The 13,568-nt window shown below is 46.2% G+C and overlaps 1 long non-coding RNA gene across 1 annotated transcript in view; it reads left to right on the plus strand.

The window, feature by feature from the left end:
• The window catches only part of LOC133492670 (uncharacterized), a 71,339-nt gene that overhangs the window by 16,724 nt on the left and 41,047 nt on the right, over positions 1–13,568 (plus strand). Inside the window, exon 3 of the long non-coding RNA XR_009792721.1 lies at positions 11,602–11,776. This is a non-coding gene — a long non-coding RNA (uncharacterized LOC133492670). The remainder of the gene's footprint in view (positions 1–11,601; positions 11,777–13,568) is intronic.

Here is a 13,568-nt window from a genome sequence, read left to right on the forward strand (position 1 = left end):
GAAGCTGCAAAATATTTTAATTAAGAACACATTTCCCAGCATCTAGGAACAAACAGACTTATTCAATCTATTAATCAGCCAGCCCTCGTTGGTCCTTTTCAGTTTTGGCGCAACATCCCTGCACGCCTTTTCCACTCACCCTTCACACCACCGTGCGGTCCCTCCCGAGGCAGCACTTCGGTCACATTGGTTATTAATACATTGCATCGCTCGCTGAGTGTGCTCAGCACAGGAGTGCAAATATCTGACAGCGGCTATTTATAGAGGCTGCAGGCAGACGGGTCGGAATCCACGGCAACGTGATCCAACCTTTTCTGGAGTCGTGTTCCACAAGAAGGGCCCTCGGCGGGATGAGACGGGGGGGGGGGGGGTCGTTGGCGGAACTTTTGCCATGAAGGGGAAAGTGCGGGGAGCTGGCTCGAAGCACCTGCGTGAGGGTCCCGTGACCGCTTAGAGGCCCACCTAGAACATTTCAGTCGGCTGAGCTGGAGTACCGAATTTAGGAAGAACAGTCACATAATTTTTTTTTTTTTTTAATCAATAGCTTTTTGCTCATTAGTCAACTTTATTTTCAGAGCATTTTTCCCTCACCTTGTTTTACGTACAGTACCTCTGTTCAAGTATGTAAATATTTCAAGGCTTGCTTTGCATTTTATTGTTTATTGAGTTATTATTGGCAGAAATGAAATTTTTGCCTCGGGTGCGCGCCAGTTCTGAAAGTGCGTTTCAACCGAATTTAACGCTGGGTGGGACTTCCGGATGAAAGCGTCGGTAGAACTTATGATGTAACTCGACTGTGTGTGTGTGTGTGTGTGTGGTGTGTGTGTGTGTGTGTGTGTGGTGAGTGTCACTCGGGGCGTCCTCGCACAGGGTTGCGGCTTTGCGGTGCGACTGTGATGACATCCCGAAGGAATGCGCGTGTTGTTATGAGCTCATGATTCTGAGCAGGCCCACGTTTAGATCGCACGGCAGCTGCATGACGTGAAGAGTGTCGGATACGGGTCAGCTCGGGCCGCGGCCCCTTCGTCTGGATCGGGTTGCAAAATCGTCCGCTTTGTATTTTTGCAATACGTTTGCAATAATTGACCCTATTTTCCGGAGGAGATCATAAATAAAACTTCCTCTTAACAAAAACCACACCACAGGATATCCATCCATTCATTTGATTCGCCGCTTATCCTCACGAGGGTCGCAGGGAGCCCAGGAGCCTTTCCCAGCTGTCGACGGACAGGAAGCAGGGTACACCCTACAATGGTTGCCAGCCAATCGCAGGGCACATAGAGAGAAACAGCCGCACTCACAATCACACCTCGGGGCAATTTAGAGTGTCCAATTAATGTTACATGTTTGTGTGGATGTGGAAGGAAAACCGGAGTACCCAGAGAAAACCCACTCAGGCACCGGCAGAACATGCAAATTCCACACAGGCGGGGCCGGGATCGAACCCTGAGAATAATCTGTCGGTGACATCCGATAATCAGGCCTTTGCTAACTTCTCTCTCAAGGGAACGAACATGATTGAATTGTGTCCGATAATTATGGAGGTCACACATTCAGATAATTGGGCCTCATTTGACCCCTGACGTCTAATCTAAATGATCAAAAGCCCGATGATCGGATGTCCCTCAAGGATTATTCTGACCAATTATCCTGTGGCGTGGGGTGTGCTGGGAGTCATTTTTGCATAAATCCAATCAAATCTGCACCCGTAGCAGCTCCCAGTCTCTTGGGAAGGAGAACTCTGGAGGTTTTTGATGACTTTCTCCCAGACTGAACTCCGCCAAGCACGCCTTGACTGGCCTTGTGTTGCGCGGTTCTCCCGCCGTTGGAAGCGTATGCGCTGGTCCCAAATGTCTTGACAAAATGAGGAATTAAGATTAATAGGCATCTAAGGGGCCCGACTCTGCCCCTTATTGATTCATTTATTGATTGGGAGATCTTCCTCAATAGGGTCGCCCATTCGGTGAGTAGCTCGAATCAAACGCCGCCGCCGCCGCCTGCGATGTTTCCTGTCGACATGTCACCCCTGGGAATACTCGGCAGACCTTTTGTCAAACTGTCAGGCTTTCCTGTCCGGTGTTAAAGGAGATATGGAATGTTTATAGACATTAAAACACTATGGGAATAAAATAAATATTAAAGTGTCCGGGATATCTTCAGAGAAGCCGGAGGATTAAGTGTAGCACACAGCTACAACATGGTAAAGTAAGTAAAGTCGGCATTGTTTTTGCACCGGGTCCATAATTACAGTAAATATTTGTATTTAAAAAAAAAAAAAAAAAAGTGATTAACGGGAATTACGGCGGGAACTGAGCGCGCCATCTTATGCCGCGTGACCGCCGTTCGCGGGCGTCAGCGGTCGTGCCCGGCATCGATTTTGGCCAAGCGTTGCCGTTGCGCTAACGAAGGACCTCAACTCACCTCAAATAGTTCAGAACCCGAGTTGTGGGTGTCCTCGGAAAGCCGCCTGCGCTTTTATGTGTTGCCCCGTCGGTCTGTTTCGTAAACGTCCTCCTTTCCTCATGCCGTGTCCTCATTTTTTTTGTTTTTTTTTGCTGCTGTAGCACATTTGGATTGATGTTCAGTGCTTGTGACATATCTGTTGCCCCCTGTGGTCCACCCTCCTCCTCCTCCTCTTTTAACGCACACACAATCCGCTCTGTGTGTGTGTGTGTGTGTGTGTGTTTGACTGTGACACACACTCAGTGGCAAGCAGACGGACTGTCAGACTGCACGTCTGCCTTTGCCCGTGACGCCGCCGCCGCCGCGCACTCGCGAGCCTGCGTGTTCTGCCCGAGCATGTGGGCCGAGTCACGTGGTCGCGTCGTGCCTGTCTGCTCACCTGGTGGTTGCCATGGGAACAGCCAGACAGCAGCAGACTTTGCACCCGCCTCTCCGGCGGGGCGGGCTGGGGTTGGGGGAGATTGTGAGAACACAGAGCAGGTTTAAGGTCGAGGAATCATTCTGGGACTTTGTAATAGACGAGGGGGAGGACTCTAAATTCGCATCGCTAATGATTTTCAAGGTTCTACATTTAGACTGCTGGAACACCTTTTAAAAGGATTCCTTTGTTCAAGGAGACCGGTTATTCCTCTCCTTTAACAATTTCAAATAACTCCCAGAGGTTTTACAAACACGTCTGTGACACGCTTCCGTTAAAATTCCCCAAGGTTCGAGTGCTCCGTCACACGAAAACCCAATTTCTTGCTGTAGAAGCGAGTGCGACTGGATTAGGCCAATGTTGAGCGTCTATTTAGTGACGATGATGTCCCGGGGCGGAGCTCGGTCATTAAACCGGCAGGAGTTGATGAGCTCATAGTGTGGAGAACAAAAGACGACAAAAATGTAATGCAGGTCTGCTTACCTTTCGGCTGCCACATGAAAGCCGCGGCGTCGCACCCATGAACGATGCATGCATGAACGTGTTTCATCCGGTGTAGTTGCTTGAAAGTGGCACTGGATCTTCTCCCATCCTATAGGGCGGGAATCCAGAACGGCTTGCACAGAATTAGGCCGATCTATAAAGACTTTTCAAAGTTAAAACCTGTTTATCTTATATGTTGAGCATTTGTGGGTTACATTTTTGGGCTCCTTAATTGCCCGACAATTATTTTTTTTGTCCCCCCCCCCCTCCCCCCTCCCGCCACACACACACGTGTGCATCACATGACAATCCCGCTGTGTTTAGGAATGTCATCTTCCAGCAGACGAAGACAAAGGTGCTAATGTTAGCAGAGAGCGGGGGCCTCTCTGTAAATGGAGTAATGGCAGTGCTGCGCAGCGCATCTGAGGTCCAAACACGCACGCTTTGTTGTGTCTCTGTGCTGTCCCCGACTGATCATTTGCATTCTTAAAAAGGCAACAAACACAATCGCCTCTGTTGTGCTTTTATTTCATTTTTTTCCCCCCCTCCACTGCCGTCATGTCCTGAAGAAAACCCACAGCTGGACATTTTCACTCTTTTTTTTTTTTTTTTTTTTTTTTTAAATGCTCAGCACCGCTGCACACTTGTTCTTGCAGTTCTCCCCCTCCACACACACACACACACACACACACACACACACACACCCATCCTTTAATTATGCTTCCAGTTTCTTTTCTTTTTCTTTTTTTTTTTTTTTTTTTTATGCTGACGCTTGAATAGCAAGATGTTCCAGGCTTTATCGCACCAGTTGCACACTTCTCTCCTTTGTGTTTTGCCAGCTGCCCTCAGAGGAGGAGGAGGCAGCGCGACGGGGTGAATGCGGGTCTTGTGTGGCGTGTCGTATATGAGGTTAATGGCGTGTAGGAAATAATGTTAAGGCTATCTGAATAGATTTGTTGTTTTAAAGCAGAGCTGTATGTGAGAGCATATCATTTGAAAAAGGGCCCGAAAACCTGTAACTACCGATTTCATGATCATGAATATTTGTTCAGTCACTGCATGAAATTGTATATTTGTTTTTCAGAAAGACACAGAAAAATTATAGTATTTTCCGGCCTACAGGGCGCACCTGATTATAAGCCTCACCCAGTACATTTGTAAAGGAAATACCATTTGGTACATACATAAGCCGCACGTATGTTAAAAGCCTCCCACATTGGAACCCATGTTGAAACACGAGATATTTACGAAGAAAGACGGTACACAGAGTTTTCAGTGTTAATACCTTAGGTTAACATAGCAGCAACATGGTAGCACGAACTGGGCTGGGAAAAAAAAACAAAACAACAACAACAAAAAACAGCCGTGCCACCTCCACAGTAGCAACACGGAAGGACAGCACTAACAGGGCCGGTTAAAAAAAACATAGCTAAATCACTGAGACGCGGCAATAACACAGCAGCAACAAGCTAGCGAAATGCTAACAGGACAGGTAAAAAAAAAAAAAAAATACATACCGGTAAAAGTCACTTCCTCGGCACATATATTCCACCGCTGTCAGTCATTCCTTTTCCGCTCGAGTGCGGCCGTTAGAAAAAATGCACAAATTAGCCGCATCACCACATAGGTCGCAGGGTTGAAAGCGTGTGGGGGAAAAAAGTTGCGACTGATATGCCGAAAATCACGGTAGCTATTTTGTTAGTTTATATATATCGGGCTTGAGGAGTTGCCATCTTAATATTTTAGGGGGGAAATTGTTGTGCAAAAAATACACCACTAAATTGTATTGAAATATGACATATCATAAAATATCCAAATCATGCACTATACTGTGTGTATGTGGCGCATGGGCATGTCACTAAACATAAATACTGACCCCCCCCCCCCCCCTCCACACTGCCGCCACCGTGTCTTTTCAGGTATTTCCTGTGCTGCTTATCAGGAGCTAACACCATGAGCGCACGCTGTTCTGTGCATCTCCCCCCCCCCCCCCCACAAAAAATTGCAGCTCTGCTTAGCTTTCGGCTTTGACATGATAGCGGGGGTGTCGACCCGCGGATGATGTGGGCGTTTCTTCGTGATAGCGTTTCAGTCAGTGTAGTCGTGCAGGTGCATTTGAAAGTGGATCTGGATCTTCACCCAGCCTAGCTGATGTGTGGAGCAACTCTGTTGACATATTTGAAACTTTCTGAAAACAAAATATTTTACTTGGGTGTGTAATTTTGCACTTTATGGGTGGGCAGAGACCCAAATATGTTTACAAGACTTTTTTTTTTTTTTTCATCAGGTCCCCTTTGGGGTCTGTTCGAGATGAGAAGCCATGCAAGTTGTGTAAAGTGAAAAGGTTTCCAGTGTCGTTCCTTCTCGAGAGCCTTGATCCGGGTGGCCGAAAATCTACTTCACAATTTGGGTCGAGGTTCATCCGAGGCTTCTATTTGCTTTGCCAAGTTCCTTCCCCCGTCGCAGTTGCAAACCGCTGGCAGCGTGTGCCGGACCGCCGAGCAGCGGCGACGGCGAGAACGCAAAGCGGCAAGGAAGGAAAAAAAAAAAAAAGTGAGTCAGGGCCCGTCGCGGGAGATGGATGGCGGATGGCGTTGTACCATGTGAGGTGACCACGCGGGAAAAGCATGAGTGAGGCATCCCACCGGGTGTGAGGGGGGGGGGGGATACTGTTACATAAAGCAAGTCCTGCTCCCGCTCGCCACACTCTCACATGGGGGAGCATGTGAGAGACACTGTGACTCTCCTTCCCACCGCTTTGTCTTGCGCCGCGCCAGACAGCCACACAAACATTCCGGCCGGCGTCTCCTCCTAAACGCGCCCGCTCGACCTTCCCCACAAGTCACCCTTATTGCTTTTTACGTCTCCTATGACCTGTGTTCGTACCACCCCCCCCCCCCACCCTCACTCATCCCCTCTACTCTGGGGCCCTCACGGATGATAGCCCGAGGTCACCGCGATGTGTGCAGTTGCGGGGGCGACAGCAGGTTGGGCAGGGGTGGGGGTGGGGGGGGGCAGAAAGTGCTGACTGCAGAGGAAAAGGGCCACCCAAAGTGACGTCACGCTAGCTCGCATTGTGTCCGTGCCAGACTCCCATGTCGCCTCTGGGACATTCCCGACGAGCTGGCTGCAGGGAAAACACCCTCCTCGGAACATAAGCGCAAGCTAGTGGAACACGTACTATGTCAAGTATGTAGAAGTTGGATTGCTTCCCTTATAGGGATTTGGAGCGTTTACAAACCATTGTAGAGTAAATAACTCGTTCTCGGTTTACCACCGTGCCCGCCGTACGGTATTTCGAGGTGACGAAAGGGGTGCGGCATCTGTAAACATTCTGATGCGCGCCATTCATAAGCAGGAAATGCCATGGTTATAGTAAATATTTGGATGGAAAACATTTCTAGGCAACAAATCCGATGGAAAACGAATGTAAGTACAAGGAAAACTGAGTGTGACCTGAGGACCCTTGGAAATGTAAATCGAGACATTTTGGACCTTTTTATAAAACTTTAAACAGCAACTCGTGTAGATGGAGCATGCAATAGTGGTCAGGCATCAAAAGGACACAAGTATTGATTTACGTATGTCTCAATCCAACTTTTTCACTTTTGAGCCGATACCGATATTGTAGCCTTGAGTTTCATTTGATACCAGTTCTGGTCTGATCCAATTCCAGCAATGATCTTATGTAATTTACTCAAGTTTGTTGTGTGGAACGTTAGAAAAGTCTCGATCAAATGGTAACGGTCAAACAGAAAAATATAATCGGCAAGGTAGTTATGATTAAAAATTGAAAGCAACTGTTGTGCACATCTTGACCTCTGAGGGGCAGTGTGGTGCACATGGTGAGGGTGAGCGAAAACGAAGAAAGTCTGTGATGTATTTGAACGTTCAATAGATGTAATTCTTTTCTCTTTTCAGTTTTACTCTGAACTTCGACTGGAGTGTCAATAAACAACTTTAAGCTAGCGACATTCACTATATTATGACCTTGCTACAATTTTAGCATCTTAGCAAGCTGTTGTAGCGATCACGCAGGCTCTGCATGCCATCCAGGCACTACTGGATCGAAGTGCTGGAGCAGAGCATGGAACGTTGTACAGGACGAGTCCGATCCAGAGTCCAATCTTACCTTTTTTGGACTTATGTCAGTCCGATCTGACCTTTTTTGGACCTATGTCAAATCTCCAAAGTCAGATCGCGACACCCTTAGCATTGTTGCACCTTTTGACAGGCTGTCTTTTTCTGATTTTTAGCAAATCGATGTTGCAGAGGGGCTGCGTCAGGAAAAACTGTGCCAAACAAATATGCATTCATCTAAGGCAGAGGTGTCAAACTTATTTTTGTGGCAGGCCACATTGTGGTTCCGCTTTACCTCAGAGGGCCGTTATGACTATGAAACAATACAAATGTCTAATCATATTTACTTTTGGAATCATAAATCAAGGGTAATGTGTTTTTCAACAATTCATTTTTGGTCACACAAAAAAAATGCTTGGAATAGCTCAACGTTATCATTTATGATGCATGACAATTTGCAAGTTTCGTGCAAATTTTTACAAGAATAATTGAAATTGACACTCGAGATTTGGCTTCGCGGGCCGGACCCGGCCCCCGGGCATCGAGTTTGACACCTGCCATCTAATGGGACAAGCCGAAAGGAAATCTTTCAAGTCAAGGCGCTGCTGTACCCAAATATTTGACCATTTCTCACGTTCGACGCTTACTGTGAGTTCCATTTCCGTGGGCCGTCTTTGGGATCTTCGCGCTATACTTCCGCCGGCACTTTGGCAGCTAGCCAGTCGCATGAGCCAACAGTTCACTGTTCCTCCTCCATAAATCGTCGTAATTGACATCTCCAGTGAATTAATCCAGTGTTCTCCAAGAGGGGTGATAAAAGGAAGCAGCTGCGTTGCTTCCTGTCACCTATACAGACAGTCGACTATTCTCCCTGCGAGGGAAAGATCCCTGGGATTGTTTTCGCTCTGTACACATATTCTGGGCGCGCTTCCCAGTCGGCAGGATGCCCTTGGCTCAGCCGACCGTCCGCGAGCCCCCGTTCCCCCCCACCGCGGCCGCTGCCCGCTGACCCCCGGCAGGCCACGCTCCGTCGGCCGGCCGGCGGCGCGAGCGCGGCGCTCTCGGGCAAACACGGTGAGCTAGACGGATTATCTTTGTCGAGGGAAGAGATCGAGACAGATTATCGCGTAAGCGTCCTCACCATCAGCATTCTGACTCCCTCCAGGGAAACTTACAACAGTCTCTTGATTTGTGCAGATGATTATCGGAAGAATACGGCGCTGAGGATGCGTTACGAATAGGAGCTTTCACAGACGGAGGGGGGAAGAAAAAAAAAATGACATCCATCCGATGTAATCAGACTGATAATCTAATTTCTTATTGTCCGACATAAATTGGCGGAGCGCAACTATGAATATTTGATGAGAGCGGGAATTACAGCGGCATCAGCAGGGGCAGCCTTTTCCATCTCAACAGTTTATTGTGGCTCTCGAACATTGTCAGCAATCCCCCCCCCCCCCCACCTCACCCCTCACACACACACTTCCATTGTAGCAGCCATTACTGGTTCGTGTTTGCTGTTCACGAGAAGGCCAGCGATCGCCGGCGGACATCTTAAGTTGAGAGGTCAGAGGGCAGAAGGTGACAGGAACACTGAAGTCATCGTTTATGAAGATGACATTTTTGCATATTTTTTTTTTGAGGCAATAATATGTCTTTCAAGACATGACAATTATAGTTTACAAGTGTACTAGCAATGTGAATTTGAGCATTTTCTTCATTTCATTTGCTAGGACTTTTTTTTTTTTCCGTTTTCTTTGTTAGCTTAGTTCAAAGCGTGCCCCAACTTCCACTCACATGTTGATATTAAATTTTTTCTTTTTTTTTTTTAAATTTAAAAATCAAAGTGAGACGAATCATGTAAATATGGAGAGTGTCAGCCAAAAGCAGCTTTTCCTTTGGAATGTCTTTGAGTTGAGCTGTCGTAAAACCGTGTTTTATGGCAGCTGTGAGTGCAGCGCAGTCATTTTTTTTGGAGGTCGCGCGGCTTCAAAGGAAGTGCAAGGCAACACGACGCTACAGGGGGATAAAGTCACTGTCTTGGATGGAAACAAGCTTTTGACCGTGTAATAAAGTAAGAAGTGCAACGGTATGAGACATAAAGTCGGTAATGGGCGAGGCGTTGACACAAAGTGGAGCGAGGAAATAATGTTGCAGTAAATCTTGTCCCGCTTTCTCCTTGCGGAATTTTAAGTACACCGGAAAGTCACAAAAGTAAAGTTACTGTGTCTTTAAGAGCCGCCGTAGACCAAACGGCGCGATTGAACAAAACTTTTACATTTAAGTTGCCCTTCTGTGTGGAAAAAATAGTTTCCGGTTGGATTTCATTTTTTTCCCCTTTGTATGGAATTTACCTAGAATGGCTGCTTCAAAACAAAATGGCGGACTTCCTGTTCAGCGTCCCGTTTGGGTCCTGGAGTATTTTTCATCCAAGACACCCACACCAAATAAAACTTTTGAAGAATACCGAGAAACATTTAACCTTCAACAGATCACGATACAGCATTGAAATGTTTTCGTTCTTGGCGTCGTCTTATTTTTTTCCTTTTCTTTAACAGTTCCAGTATGGCCCCCGGCGGACTTGCGGATAAGATAAACCTTTTCGAGGAAGAAGAAAAGCACCACTGTGTTGTCGCTGCTGGTGGTGCCGCTCGCTGGTGAAAAATGGCCTCATAGATTGTTAACACTTGTGAAGAGTTATGGCGTCGCGGTCATATGGTTGCCGGAGCAACTGTGACATTGGCGCAGACATTGTAATGCATGAAAAAAAAATCTTAATAGCAGAAGGGAGTGGGGGGCGGAGCAGTTGCTCGGCGACCCAGACTAAAGATGCCACGGGGTAGACGACCGAGGTCTTTTGAACTGGAGGGGTGGGGGGGGGGTATACACAATGTGGAAATTTGACGACTATGCTTCATTTTCAGAGAACCTTGCGAAAGTCCTAATTTTTCACCCAAGGCCCATTAGCTGATTACTGTTATTCCGGCCCTGTTAATGAATTGCGGACATTGTGTAACCTGTTAAATAAATGCAAATAGCAGATACCGATAAAGATGGAAACGCGCAAGAAAAGTCCTGGTGCCACAGCCACAAATCCCATGATATGGTCACATACTCTCGAATGACCCGAGGCCCCGTTGCGTAATGGAACAGGACTTCGATTTGACACGGATTTCTTTCAATAGAAGCGAATGACAGTGAATCTACTGTGAAACACTTGGAAGGCTTGGTTATGATTTGCGGCTGCTTTTATGGATCCGGCGCCGGTTTGTCAAAAGGTTTGAAACTTGCGGGAGCGTCGGTTCTGATCTGGGGCTGCTTTGTTACAGCTTGAATTGGTGAAGGCTACAATATAATCACAAGACTAAAACGCTACAGACAGCCTGACACGCACTACACTGTCTTGTTTCCATCAGTTTTCCGGCGACCATTGTGTGATTTTTCTTTCTGTAGCAGACAATTTGTGCGCTTGTGTGACCTGCGTACGAGCTGCTTTAACGTATGACGGTGCGACTCTGACTCAGGCTCAGGCTCAGGCACCCCCCCCCCCCACAATAGCTGACTGCTGATGCGATGCCACAAGAGAGCACTTGAACGACAAATGTACTATTTTATGAATGGAGACTCACTCACGAAGCCTACTATTATGGAGCTGATTAGAAAGGGCGGTCGTGATTAGAGCGTTAGTCATAGAAGTCAGCAGAGGCGAGTTACTCTGACGACGAAGTGATGCAAGAAAGGTGCCTGTCGTGCATACTGTCTCTGGATTTTGGAATCATTTGTCATTATTCTCCCCGCGAATTCACGGCCCTTTCAGTTGGGTTAGCATGTCCGAAAATCCACCTGTTGAATATATATATTTAGGGGTCCTGAGGAGTCACTCGACAGTACATTTCATGAAAAAAAAAAAGCGGGCAGTCCTCGGGCTCTGACATATTTCCGAACGGGATGGACACGTGCCGTCATGAGCTGGACATTTGTTGAGCAACAGATACCAAAACGGAGAAGTTTGAAAGAAAGGAACGGTGCTCCGCTTCAATTGAAGATGGAGGAGCTTATGTCATCCTTATGACTCGGGGCGAGCCTATTTATAGCGAGCGAGAGCGCAGGGCCCTTTCATATCAGCGCCAGCCACAGTGGTCTTTTATCCCCCGCAGACAACACAGCCTCGGCAGTGCCTCGTTGATGCGGCTTGCGATTGAACGGCTCACGTGGCCGACTGCAGATGACTCCGACGGTGACCCTGAAGTAGACTTGAACTGCACAAGACCCAACTTGTGTGGACACTGTGCTGGCGTAAACCTGGTCCAAATACAGTTTGATCGAGTTCCGGTAAGATCAATTCTATTTGCAATAGTTCATTCCTGAGTCCAAACTGTTGCCGTAATAAAGGCTTTATTAACTGTGCTGGGATTGACATAGATGACATTTTAAGATGTTGAAAAATATATTCATTATACAAAACCAATAAAACACTTAACCTTTAAGAAAAAAGTAGGGGATATTAAATATCACACAAGTGAAAAATGAGCAATAAAGAGTGTTAGGGCCATCTTAAAAGGAAACGGAAATGCAACAGTACACAGTAAAGTCATACTATTAAGACAATAAAGTTGCAAATTGTTTTTTTTTTTTTTTAGATCAAAGTCATAATATTTTGAGTAGTCATATTTTCAAGAGGAAAACCGTTTTCACGAGTTCATCACTTTGTAAGCAACTGCATAACCATGTAGTCGACCATCTTGGAGAAAGTTTTACAACATACAGTTGTCAGGAATTTAGGAATTTCATCTATGGTCCATAATGTCAAAGAATATCAAAGAGTTCTGAGACTTTAGAGAAATCTGTGCACATAAGCATCAAGGCCGACCCTTGACCTTTGATCCCTCAGGTGGCACTGTGCATTAAAAACCGGCACACTTGTGGAAAGGATGTGGGCTCAGGTCCACGTCAGATAAATCATTGTCAGCTAACACAGTATGTAGCTCCATCAAAAAAAAAAAATGTAAGTGAAAATTATGCCATGTAAAGCAAAAGCCATATATCAACAACACTCGGAAGCGCCAAGGGCTTCTCTCGGCCCACGCTGAGCTAAGATGGATTGACGCTATGTCTGGTCTGACGAGTGCGCATTTCAAATTGTTACTGGAAATCATGGCTGTCATGTCCTATGAGCTGAAGAGCAACAAGGCCATTCATGTTAGTCCCTATGGCATAGGGAACCTGAACACCTGTGTAGGCACTATTAATTCCAAAACTGGTTTTGGAGCAAGGTATGCTGCCATCCAAGCAATGTTTTTTCAGGGATGTACTTGTTCATCATCCAAGTCCGGCTTTGGAGTAAAAGCCAGCAGGCCAGACCTGTCTTCCTTTAAAAATGTGTGGCGCATTAAAAAAAGCACTAAATGAGATAATGGAGACCCCTGACTGTTGAGCAACTCATGTTGTACATCAAGCAAAAATGGGAAGAAATCCCCCTCACAAAGCTTCAACAATTAGCGCCCTCAGTTCCAAAATGCTTATTTAGTGTAGTCAAAAGGAAATTATGTGATGTAACACAACGGTAAACGTGCCCGTCGCATCTTTTGTGGAACATGTTGCAGGCATCACATTTAAAATAAGTGTTTGTGGTTGTAACAAAACAAAGTTCATCAGTTTGAACATTGAATATCTTCTTTGTAGTATACTCAGTTGAATACAGTTGCTTGCTTTGTACAATATTGTGAGAATAGTGACATATTTTTGAGAAACTTGAATCTTTTCAACGTTAGTCATAAAAAGACTGCACTGTCTGTTATTAAAACACTGTGGTCCTTTCAGAGAAAAATATGCAGTTTTGATTTTGAGGTTGTTTTTTGTTTTTTTTCGCTACCATTTCGGTGAAACTCTCGCTACAGCTGTTATTGTCATGGTTGGTTTCTTTTCTTTGAAATATTGTCCATAGTTCCTAGATGACTCAGAAGATTCCTTTTAAAAAAAAAAAAAAAAAACAGCTTAGAAACGAACTTCCTGCCACACAACCTTTGGTAAACATGTCCGTTTGCGCTGCTTGTTGATTCTGTGCAACACGATAGCCCTTTTGGGATCGACACCGTTGAGGGACGCCTCGTGAACAGAAGGCGAC

This window comes from Syngnathoides biaculeatus, chromosome 19, assembly GCF_019802595.1.
Source record: "Syngnathoides biaculeatus isolate LvHL_M chromosome 19, ASM1980259v1, whole genome shotgun sequence".
NCBI classification, from domain to species: domain Eukaryota; kingdom Metazoa; phylum Chordata; class Actinopteri; order Syngnathiformes; family Syngnathidae; genus Syngnathoides; species Syngnathoides biaculeatus.